Genomic DNA, 12,059 nt, shown 5'->3' with positions numbered 1-12,059 from the left:
GTACCAATTTACTTTCCCACCGGTAGTGTGCCAGGGTTCCCTTTTCTCCACTTCCTCACCAATTCTTCTTGTTTCTTGTCTTTTTGATAATAGCCAATCTGACAGATGTGAGGTGATATCTCATTGTGGTTTTGATTGTGTTTTTTCTCATAATTAGTGATGTTGAGCATGCAACTGTGCACCAAGCAAGTCTATCAGTGCTAATTTTTTTTAACAGCACTTGCTCACTTTATATCTGTCACATTTTGGTAATTCTCACATTTCCAACTTTTTCATTATATTTATATTTACGACGATGATCCGTGATCAGTGACTATGACTCATTGAAAGTTCAGATGATGGTATATACATTTTTTTAGACATAATGCTATTGTACATTTAATGGACTAGAATATAGAGTAAACGTAACTTTTATATGCACTGGGAAACCAGAAAATTCTTTTGACTCACTTTATTGCTATATTTGCTTAATTGTAGTGGTCTGGAACTGAACCTACAATATCATAAGGTATGCCTGTAATTGTTTAGCCCCTCTTTTTTTTTTTTTTTTAATGATTCTGACCAGAGGTTAATCAATTTTGTTCATGTTTTCAAAAAGCAGGCCTTTAGTTTTGTTGATATTTTCTATTTTTTTAAGTCTGTTTATTTCCATTCTGATCTTCATTATTTCCTTACTTCTATTAAATTTGGGCTTTGTTTGTTCTTCTTTTTCTAGTTCCTTTAGATGTAAAGTTAGTGTATTTGGGATTTTTCTTGTTTCTTGATGTGGACATGTGTCACTATGAACTTCCCTTTTAGAACCGCTTTTGCTATATCCCAAAGATTTTGGAAAGATGTGTTTCCATTTTTAGTTGTCCCAAGGTATTTTTAATTACCTCTTTGAATTTTTGTTGACCCATTGGTGGTTTAATGAAATGTTGTTTCATCTTCATGTGTTTTTATTTTTTCAAGTTTTCTTCTTATTTTTTAAAAATGTTTATTAATTTTTGAGAGAGAGAGAGTAGGGGAGGGGCATAGAGAGAGAGACGGGAATAGAGGATTTGAAGCGGGTTCTGCATTGACAACAGTGAGCTTGATGGAGGGCTCGAACCCACCAACCGTGAGACCATGACCTGAGCCGAAGTTAGACACTCAACCAACTGAGCCACCCTGGCACCCCTCCAGTTTTTTCTTGTAATTGATTTCTAGTTTCATACTGTTGTTGTTGGAAAAGGTGCTTCATATGCTTTTAATCTTCTTGAATTTACTGCGACTTGTTTTGTGGCCTAACATATGATCTATCCCAGAGAATGTTCCATATGCACTTGAATATGTGTCCTACAGTTTTTGGATGGAAATGCTTCTTATATATGTTAAGTCTCTCTGGTCTAATGTGTCATTGAAGGCCAATGTTTATTTATTGATTTTTCTGTCTGGATAATTTACCCGTTGATGTAAGTGGGGTATTAATTTCCCCTATTATTACATTGCTATCTGTTTCTTCCTTATGTCTGTTAATATCTCCTTTACTTTTTATGCACTCCTATATTGGGTGCATACATGTTTACAAATGCTATATCCTCTTCTTGGATTGACCCCTTTATCATTACGTAGTGTCCTTTTTTTGTTTCTGTTGCAGTCTTTATTTTAAAGTCCATTATATCTGATATGAGTATTGCTACTCCAGCCTTCTTTACATTTTCATTTGCATGGAATATGTTTTTCCATCCATTTGCTTTCAGTCTGTGTGTTTTTAACAGTCTAGTTAGAATGCCTGGACCCTGCTCTTATCCATACTCTCAAGGTGGAGGAGGAATGTAAAAAATGGTGCTTTCCAGTGTCTCTGACCCTGGAGAGAGTTCCAGCAATTCCCGTATGTCTGGTGGACACTCTAAGGTTAGTAAATGGATTTCTTTTATTTATAGTCTAGGTGCCCTTTACGGCACTGGTTTTTCACTGTGTTTCAGTGTGGGTGAGCCTATGCATGGAACCCTCAGTGATGTCCCTCTCTACTGCAGATTGCTGCATTGGGGGTGAGTTTCCTGTCATTACCATGTCTCCCTGTCTCTGCCTCTTCTCTGTATTTGTTGTGCAGAAGCTGTTCAGTCAGTCGGTTCTTCTGGAAGATTGCTCTACACGTAGGTGTAGTTTTGGTATGTCTGTGGGAGGAGGCGAGGCCAGGGTCTTCCTGTGCCACCATCTTCTACCTTCTTGTTTATTTTTACTATCTGCAGGGTCTGTAATGATATCCGTTTTCACTCCTGATATTGGCAATTTGTGTCTTTCTTAAAAACCAGTCTTGCCAGGGATTTGTTAAGTTATATTGATCTTTTCAAAGAATCAACTCTTTGTTTTGATATTCTCTTTTCAATTGTATTTATTTCTGCTCTTCTATTATTTTCTTCTTTCTGCTTTCTTTGATTTTAAGTTACTCCTCTTTTTCTAGATTCTTCAGGTGAAAACTTAGATCACTAATTTAAGACTTTTCCTCTTTTCCAATTTTTTAAAATGTTTATTCATTTTTGAGAGAGAGCGTGCGCATGTGCCCACATGAGCGGGGGCAGGAGGAGCAGAGAGAGGGAGACGCAGAATCCAAATCAGGCTCCAGGCTCTAAGCTGTCAGCACAGAGCCTGATATGGGGCTTGAACACACCAACTGTGAGATTATGACCTGAGCTGAAGCTGGATCTGAGCTGAAGCTGGACGCTTCACTGACTGGGCCACCCAGGCACCCCTAGACTTTTCCTCTTTTCTAATGTAGGCATTGAGTGCTATAAATTTCCCTATCATCACTGCTTTAGCTGTGTCCTACAAATTTTGATGTTATATTCTTATTTCTACTCAAGTCCCTATACTTTTAAAAGATTTCTCTTGACACTTGCTTTTTAATTAACAAATTATTTAGAAATGTGGTTTGGTTTCCGAGTGTGTGGAGACTTTTTCTGTTATATTTCTGTTCTGTTATTGGTTTTTAGTTTGATTTCGTTGTGGTCAGAGGACACGGTTTGTATGCTTTCAATTATTTTAAATATGTTGAGATTTGTTTTTTGTCCCAGGATATGGTCTTTTTGCTATATGTTCCAAGGACACTTGAAAAGAATGTGTATTCTACTGTTCTTGAGAGAGTATTCTATAAATGCCAATTAGATCCTTTTGTTTGGTGGTGGTGTTCTTCTGTATTCCTGCTGGTTTTCTATCAAGGAGTTCTGTCAGTTGCTGAGAATAGAGTGTTGAAGTCCTCAACTATAATTGTGGTTTGTTTGTTTGTTTGTTTGTTCTCCTCTTTCTTCTTTTAGCACTGTTTGGCTTCATGTATTCCTTAGCTCTGTTGTTTGGGTCATACCCTCTTAGGATTGCTATGTCTTTTTAGTAAATTGACTCTTCTATCATTACATAACATCCCTCTCTACCTCTAGTAATTTTTCTTTTCTCTGCAAGCCTACTTTATCTGATATTAATGTAGCTATTCCTGCTTTCCATACATTAGTGTTTGTGTTATATATAATTTCCATCCTTGTACTTTCAACATGCTTATCATTATATTTAATATGAGTTTCTTGTAGACTGCATATAGTTGGGTCAGTTTTTTAATCCACTTTTTAAACTGGTGTATTTATACCATTTACATTTAATGTGATTATCTCTATATCAGGGCTTGAGTCTGTTATTGCTTTTTTTTTTGGTTTTCTGTTTCGTCACTTATTTGTGTGATTGTTTCTCTGCTTTCTTTCTCCTGCTTTCATATGGGTTACTTGAACTTTTTTTTTTTTTAGAATTCCATTTTGGTTTGTTAATAGTGTTTTTGAGTGTACCTATTTGTATAGCTTTGTTAGAGGTTACTCTAGGTATTATATTATAGACATAACTTATCATGGACTACTAATATCATTATCTTACCAGTTTGATGAAGTGATAAGGTGAGAATTCATCTCCTTTTTTTTTCCTTTACCTGCCCCCATTTGTAAAACCATTATTTGAAATAGTTCCTACATTTAGAACCACATCAGATAATGTTATAGTCTTCGTTTTAACGGTCAAACATTGTTCAGATCATTCAAGAGAAAGAAAATCTATTGTATTTTTGGTTGGGTCTTCTGGCAAACAAGTTTTTAGTTTTCTTTCTTCTGAGAATATCTTTATTCTCCTTTCATGATTGCAGGATAGTTTTGCCAGATACAGGATATATAAAGCTGAGCAATAGGATTATGATTGACAGTTCTAGTCTCTCAGCTCTTGAAAAATATTGTGTTACTGCCTTTGGGCCTCCATGGCTACTGATGAAAAATTCACTGTAACTTGAATCGTTTCTCTACTAAAGAGGAAGTACCATTTTCCTCTGGCAGCATTCAAGAATTTTGCTTTGTCTTCAATTTTCATAAGTTTAATTATGATATGTCATGGCATGGATTTCTTTTCTTTTTTTTTTTTTTACTGATATCTATCCATCATTAAAATTTTTTTATTTTAAATGCTATTTTTTTTTTTGAGAGATAGAGAGAGAGAGAGAAACAGAGCATGAGTGGGGGAGGGGCAGAGAGAGAGGGAGACACAGAACCCCAAGCAGGATCCAGGCTCTGAGCTGTCATCACAGAGCCCAATGCAGGGCTTGAACTCATGAACCGAGAGATCACAACCTGAACCAAATTCGGATGTTTAACTGACTGAGCTACGTAGGCACCCTGACATGGATTTCTTTGGGTTTGTCCTGTTTGGGATTTGCTCAACTCCTTGAATCTAAAAGTTTATGTTTCTTGACAAATTGTGGAAGTTTTCAGCCATTATTTCTTGGAACACTTTTTTTGCTCAATCCTCTTTCTTCTCCTGGGACTCCGATAACACAAATGTTAGTTCCTTTGTTATTATTCCCCAGATCCCTGAGGCCTATTTTTTTTTTAGCCTATATTCCCTCCATAATTCAGACCGAGTCATTTCTGTTGTTCTATCTTCTAGTTCACTATTTTTTTTCTGTCTCTCCCTTCTGTTCTGATGTCAAGTTTATCTACTGAGACTCTTATTTTGGTTATTGTGTTTTCCTGTTCAAAAATGTCCATTTAGTTATTCTTTGTATCTTCCATTCTTTTTGCTTCGGGTTTATATATATATATATATATTTTTTTTTTTTTGATTCAAGCAAGTTTATAAGTGCTCACTGGAGCATTTTTACCGTGGTTGCATTCAAATATTTATCAGATAATTTTAACATCTTTATCATTTCAATGTTGGCACCTATTGATTATCTTTTTTTGAGAGAGAGAGAGAGAGGGAGAGAGAGAGAATGAGTGGGGGAGGGGAAGATGGGGAGGAAGAGAGAGAATCTCAAGAAGGCCCCACGCAGCACAGAGCTCAACTTGGGGCTCAGTCTCACAACCGTGAGATCATGACCTGAGCTGTAATCAAGAGTTGGATGCTTAACTGAACCACCCAGGTGTTCCTTGATTATACTTTTAAATTTCATTTGAAATCTTTGTAGTTTTTGGTATAATGACTGAATTTTTATTGAACCTGGAAATTTTAATATTATGTTTGAAACTGGATCTTATTTATACTTTCTGGTTTATTTTATTTAAAAAAATTGTAAATATTTATTTAATTTCGAGAGAGAGAGAGAGAGAGAGAGAGAGAGCGCGCGAGCATGAGTACAAGTGGGGGAGGGGCAGAGGGAGAGGGAGACACAGAATCCAAAGCAGGCTCCAGGCTCTGAGCTGTCAGCACAGAGCCCAACGCGGGGCTCAAACCCATGAACCATCAAATCATGACCCGAGCTGAAGTCTGATGTTTAACCAACCAAGCCACCCAGGTGCCCCTGTACTTTCTGTTTTAACTGCCTTTCTCTTACTCAGGGGTAGGAGGTGTTGCTGCCTTGTTACTGGCAGGTGGCGGTAGAAGTTCATATTCCCCATTCAGCCTCTGTTGACACCCGAGGAGAAAGGCTCTTCATTCCTGCTGGGCGATGGTGAGGGCTCCAGCTCCACAGGTGGTCTCCAGGGATGCTGTGGCAGGAGTGGCATCTCTCCCGCTGGGTCCTGATAAAAGTCCTGACCAGAGTCTGCTTATGCCCCAGTGGGGAGGAGGATAACCCTTGTTATTCGGGAGGGTGGAATCTACGGTCCTAGTTGGCCTTTAGTAGAAGGGATTGTGATAAACCCACAGTTTTCTTTCTGTGGTATTAAACTAGAGTAGAGAAGTAATTGTCCAAAAGCCTTCTGTATTGTTAAGATGCTCTTTTCTTGGTCTTTGGCTATAAAGAACAGGCTTTATTTTTTTCCTTCTTCTTTTTTTGTCTCTGTTTATTGGCATTTCTAGGTTGCTGGGTTCTTTATGTATTCTTCTGGAATTATGAGACTAAAGAAATCCCAGGGAGCTTACCACCATATTATTTCTGGAGTCTTGAATTCCCTTAGCTGATCTGCTTTATTCTCTTCACCTTTGGGGATTGTCTTATGTTTCATATACAGCATCCAGAATAGTTAGTTTTACTTAGCAGGATGAATAGAGAAAAATACATCTACTCTACCTTCCCAGCAGTGGAAATCTGTTTCCAGTTTTTTGTTTTGCTTTGTTTTGTTTTGTTTTGTTTTAACTAGTGTTAGTATGGTGTATCTTTTTCCATCTTTTTACTTTCAAACAATTTGTGTCTTTAGTTTTGACCGGCTTTCCTTTTTGGAAGTGTATAGTAGGATCTTACATTTTTTATCCAGTTTGATAGTTGAGGCATTTAAGGTCAATTTAGATTTAAAGTGACTGTTGTTGATATGATTACATTTAAATTGATCTTATCGCTCTTTTGTTTTCTCTAATTTGTCCCATTTATGGTTCTCTTTTTTCTATCTTCTTTTGGATTATTGAATACATTTTTAAATTCTGTCTCATTCTCCTTGTTGTGTCATTAGCTGTAACTTTACTTTTGTATTGCTTACTTTAGGGCTACAGTATTTTCCTCTCATCACAGTTGAACTTCTAGTGATACATTTCCTTGTGCTACTGTTGTCACACATTTTACCTGTTATAACTTCCATACTACAGTGCTAACATTTTTGTATAGTCCATTATTTTCTAAAGATATTCGAACACTTAAGAAATAAAAACTGAAATATTCACCTATATAGTTATCATGGCTGGTGCTCAGCACCCCTTCGTGCAGATCCATGTTTTTATCTAGTATTATTTGCCTTCAGTCTAAAGGATGTTCTTTAAGATTTCTCGTAGTGTGGGTCTGCTAGTAATGAATTATTTCAGCTTTTTTTTATGTCTAAAAAGTCTTTATATTGCCTTTGTTTTTGAAAGACCTTTGTGCTTTGTATGGAATTCTAGGTCAACCATTTTTTTTTTCTTTTCGTACTTTCTAGATGTTGTTCTACATTCTTCTCACTTGCCTTGTTTCCAGTGAGAAATTTACTATCAATTCTTATCTTTGTTCCTTTGTATGTAACATGTTTTCCCCCCCCCAGCTTCTGTTATTGTTTTTCCTCTTATTGATTTTGAGCAGTTTGATTATGATGTGGCTTGCTATATAGTTTTCTTCATGTTTCTTGTGCTTGGGGTTCATTGGACTTCATGGGTCTGTCAATTTCTAGTTTTCATCAAGTTTGGAGAATTATTTGACATCATTCAATTTTTTTTTCTGCTTCTTCTCCCTTGGAGACCCCAATGACATATATATTAGAGTGCTTGAGGTTTTCTTTCAGTTTACTGATGCTCTATTCATTTTTTAAAATGTTTTTAATGTTTATTTTTGAGAGAGACAGAGTGCAAGTGGGGAAGGGCAGAGAGAGAGAGAGGAAGACAGAGAATCTGAAGCAGGCTCCAGGCTCAGAGCTGTCAGCACAGAGCCTGATGTGGGGCTCGAACTTGTGAACTGTGAGATCATGACCTGAGCCGGAGTCAGAGGCTCAACTGACTGAGCCACTCAGGCACCCCTGCTCTATTCATTTTTAAAATTCTCTTTTCTCATTGTGTTTCATTTTCGTTTGTTTATGTGACCATGCCTTCAGGTTCACTAATCTTTTCTTCTGAAATGCCTAATCTGCCATTAATCCTGTCTAGGGTCTTTATTTTTACATTTCGGAGTTTTTATTTCTAGAAGTTCAGTGGGATCTTGTCTGTATCTTCCACATCTCTGTTTAGCTTTTCAACATATGAAATCCAGTCATAGTAACTGGTTTGATAACTTTATGCGCTACTTTTAACATATACACTAGTTTCGAGTTGATTTTAATTTGTTTTGATCTTCACGGGTTGTTCTTGCTTCTTTGTGTGCTTGCTAGTTTTTTATTTGTTGCCAGATGCTGCAAGTTTACCTTGGATGTTGGAGATTTTTGTATCCATTCCTCATACTTCCAATTGGCTGGAAGAGGACTTTGGTCTTTGTTCCTTGACATTCCACCAGTGGCTGGGACATCGGGAGGAGCTGAGCTGGATGTTGACATATCTTATCAGGTGACAGCAAGTGTATTCGTTTGGGCTGCTCTTCCAGGGATGCCCAGAGTTTATTCCACAGTGCTGAAGAATGTCTTGCTCCTCCCCCAAATTTTCTACCTCTGTCCCACTTCATTTCCAAGATCGTATTTTTTATGGCCTGTTGGTTTCTTGTTTGGATAAGGAAGGCAAATAAACCTAAAACTGTTACTTTCTACCTTAGTTGATAGCAGAAGCAAGAGCCGTTTGTCTCTCTACAAAATGTGTTTTTTTTCTCTTCCTTCTTCCTTCTTTTGTTCATTGATAGTGTGGAGTGCTCAGCTCTTTCTAGCTGAGGATTCTGTAATAAACAAGGCAGTCAAAGCTTGTACCTCCTGATGCTTATATTATGGTAAGGGAGCCTACGATAGTCTGAATATTGGTTTTCAAAGATGTCCATGTCTTAATTTCTGAACCTTCGAATATGCTACCTTACGTGGAAAAGGGACTTTGTAGATGTGATTAAGTAAGGATTTTGAAATGGGGACATTATTGTGGATTGTCTGGGTGGGTGCTATGTAATCACAAAGGTCCTTATCAGAGGGAGGCAATAGGGTCAGAATTAGAGAAGAAAATGTGACAACAGAAGCAGGGCAGAGAGGGATTTGAAGATGCCACGCTGCAGGCTTGACGATGGAGGAATGGGCCAGAGCCAAGGAATGCAGGTGGTTTCTAGAAGCTGGAAAGGCAAGGAAATAGATTCTTCCCTAGAGTTTCCAGAAGGGACACAGGCCTGCCAACACCTTGATTTCAGCCCAGTGAAACTCGTTTTGGACTTGTGACCTCCAGGATGCTAAGATAATACCTTTATGTTGTTTTTAGCTGTGAAATTTGTAGTAATTTGTTATGGAGCCAAGTAATAAATGAACAAACAAATAATAAATTACAGAGAGTGGTAACCGCTACAGGTGAGATACACAGGGTATGAATGATGTATGTTAGAGAATAATGGGTATAGGCAATGGTATCAGGGGACCTGATTTGATCGGGTGGTCAGGAAAGATTTTTCTGAGGAGGTAACATTTAATCTGAGTCCTGAGGATGAAAGAGACCATATTAAGCTTTCCTCTCTTTCTCTTTCTGTCTCAGCACAAGCTCCCCAACCCCACCCTTGCTAAGAACACTGGAAAAGGAGCAAAAAACGATGACAGTTTGCCTTTAGCCTAGAGATGAACAGAAAAGAGAGAGTTTAATTTGCAGGAGGAAGTAGTGAGGTTGGATACAAGGAAATACTCTTTGGCTGGAAGCTGGTTGACAAAAGGCCTTGTGGATCCTGGAACACTGGCATTACTCATCTTTACATTTGGAAGGTAGCTCAGAGGCCAGTCCATACAACCCTGAGGCTTGCAAAGGAGTAGAGGGAGGCCAGGCAAAGGTAGTGACTTGCCCATAGTTGCTCAGCTAGTTATCCGCAGAACAGGGCCTGGATCCCAGGGGTTGGAGATCCCACTTCTGTGCCGGCCTCCCCATTTCCCCTGCTGCGACACCACCGAGATTAATTTCAGATTAGTGGGTGGGCTTCTGGAGCCAGCTACCTCACTGAGGCCCCCAAATGGCCTTGGGCACAACTAGCTTCTTGGAGGAGGCAGATCCCAGTGCAGCTGGACTTGTGCAGACCACAAGTCTGGGAGAAGGAGCTGGGGCTGTTAGGGTTGCTGTGCGATGGTGAGAGGTTTGGTGGGAGCCTGAGTGCCCATAGCACCACCCTGTGGAAAGGCTGGGGCGTTCCTGCTGTCTCCAGGCCACTGGGGCTGACAATGCTAGAGAGTTCCAGCTAAGATGATCTGTCACTCTCTGCTTGCACCACCTCCTGTCGGAGAGTGGGAATGACCGTCAAGAGGGAGGATCGGGTCAGGACTTCCAGCCTCCCCTGCCACTACTGATGTCAACATGGACCGAATGCCCTGGGAGCGTCTGGAGAATGCAAACTGACTTTCATGAGGTTGGCAGGTGTCTTTCGAAGCTTACTGTGTACCCACTAGTATCCTGGATTCAGTGGGTGGAAGAGGGAATGAGGGGGCAAAGGGAACAAAAAGAAGAGTGGATGCAGCAAGGGTTTATGAGTATGTCTGCCACGTGGATTCTCAAAGAATGCTGGGTGAGGTGCGTTCACAAATTAAGAATCACTGGACATCTATCAATTGGCTGTGGACACCTGGGATTGTGCAGGGTGCATTCTTGAATATTACCTTACTTAATGTCTATAAAATGCCCCACCAGATTTGGCCTTATTGCCCCGTCCTACACAGGACACAACCGTAGTCTGGAGTATTCCGGTGACTTGCCCAAGATGCTGAGATGCAGGTGTGGGTCCACCGGAATCACTGCTGCCCGCAGTGAATAAACAAGTGAAGGAATGGATGGGAAACAAACACCATGCGTGCCACCTTCCGTGTGCAAAGTGGACGTGAGGGCTCTGAGAGGCAAGAGGCCCATGGACAGGGATCGTCCAAAAAATCTTGGCAATGCCAGGCCTGTCATCACTCCGAGAGAGAAGATACACATGAAAAATGGTGGAATAATTTAGGCCAACAAATATGTCAGGAAATGTGAAGAAAGCCACACACACATCTTAGTGGGGGCACAGAGAAGAGGTCCCATGTCAGGAGTGGTGATGCCCAAGGTTAAAGGGGGGAATCTGGAACACGAAGGAAGAGGGTGGCGTATATGGGAAGAGGAGTTCACGCCCTAGTCAGCAGTGGGCAGGGAAGCACATTCTGGAAGGAGGAACATGGTGTGTAAAGCCAGGCCCTGGCACAGGTGGGTGTGTCTGGATGCCATGCCAGGCACCGAAGTTCAGAAAGGAAGGGTTGGGTGGCGTGTGGAAGGTGCAGTCTTAGATGAGGGGGCCTAAGTCCACAGCGGTGAACGAATCGATAGAAATAGCCCAGGGGAGCTTTGTTCTTCCCAGAATCCCAGAGCTAGCTGCAGGCCTTGCCCCAACCCTGGTTGGGCTGCCTGGGCTCCCAGGGGATGAGGCTCCCCAGCTTTCTGAAGCTACATGCTTTTTCTCAAGCATATTTTATGTCTCTCAACTCCCAGAGGCTGTGGTCCTCATTCCTTAGTCTGTCATTTGCTGCCGTCCTGGCTCCGGCCGCAGAGCTCCTTTGGAGTAAGGCCTTCCACTCTTCCCCACCCACATCCCTGCTACAGGACCACCCATCTTTATTTAGATGCTATCAGAATGTGCAGAGGCCTTTTGCTATGGTGTCACTGCTTGGCCCATTCCTTGCCTCTTACCCTCGCCTATGGCCCTTTTCCTTCTTTGTGTTTTTCCAAACCCAACTCATCCTTTGAAACCTAGCTCAAGGGCCACCCCCTCCAGGCAGCCTACCCTGGCTTCCCTAGTTCAGAGCAGCCTCTCCCTACCCTTGATTTTCTGTAGAGTTTGCTGTGCATACAGCTCCCTTCACATTTAGCATGTCCTGGGGCTGTTCACCACCATGCTGCTGCAGGGGAAATGGTTCCTGGATATTCAAGATCTAGCTTCAAAACCTATGTGACTTCTAATGCATTAGTAAATCTTTTTTGTGCTTTGGTTTCTTTTCTTTCTTTTCTTTTTCTTTTTTTTTTTTTTTGTAACAAATTGTATTATAATTCCATTGTGAGGTTTAAAACAACCTAGT

This window comes from Lynx canadensis, chromosome D1 (assembly GCF_007474595.2).
Source record: "Lynx canadensis isolate LIC74 chromosome D1, mLynCan4.pri.v2, whole genome shotgun sequence".
NCBI lineage: Eukaryota > Metazoa > Chordata > Mammalia > Carnivora > Felidae > Lynx > Lynx canadensis.
This window is presented reverse-complemented; position numbering follows the sequence as displayed.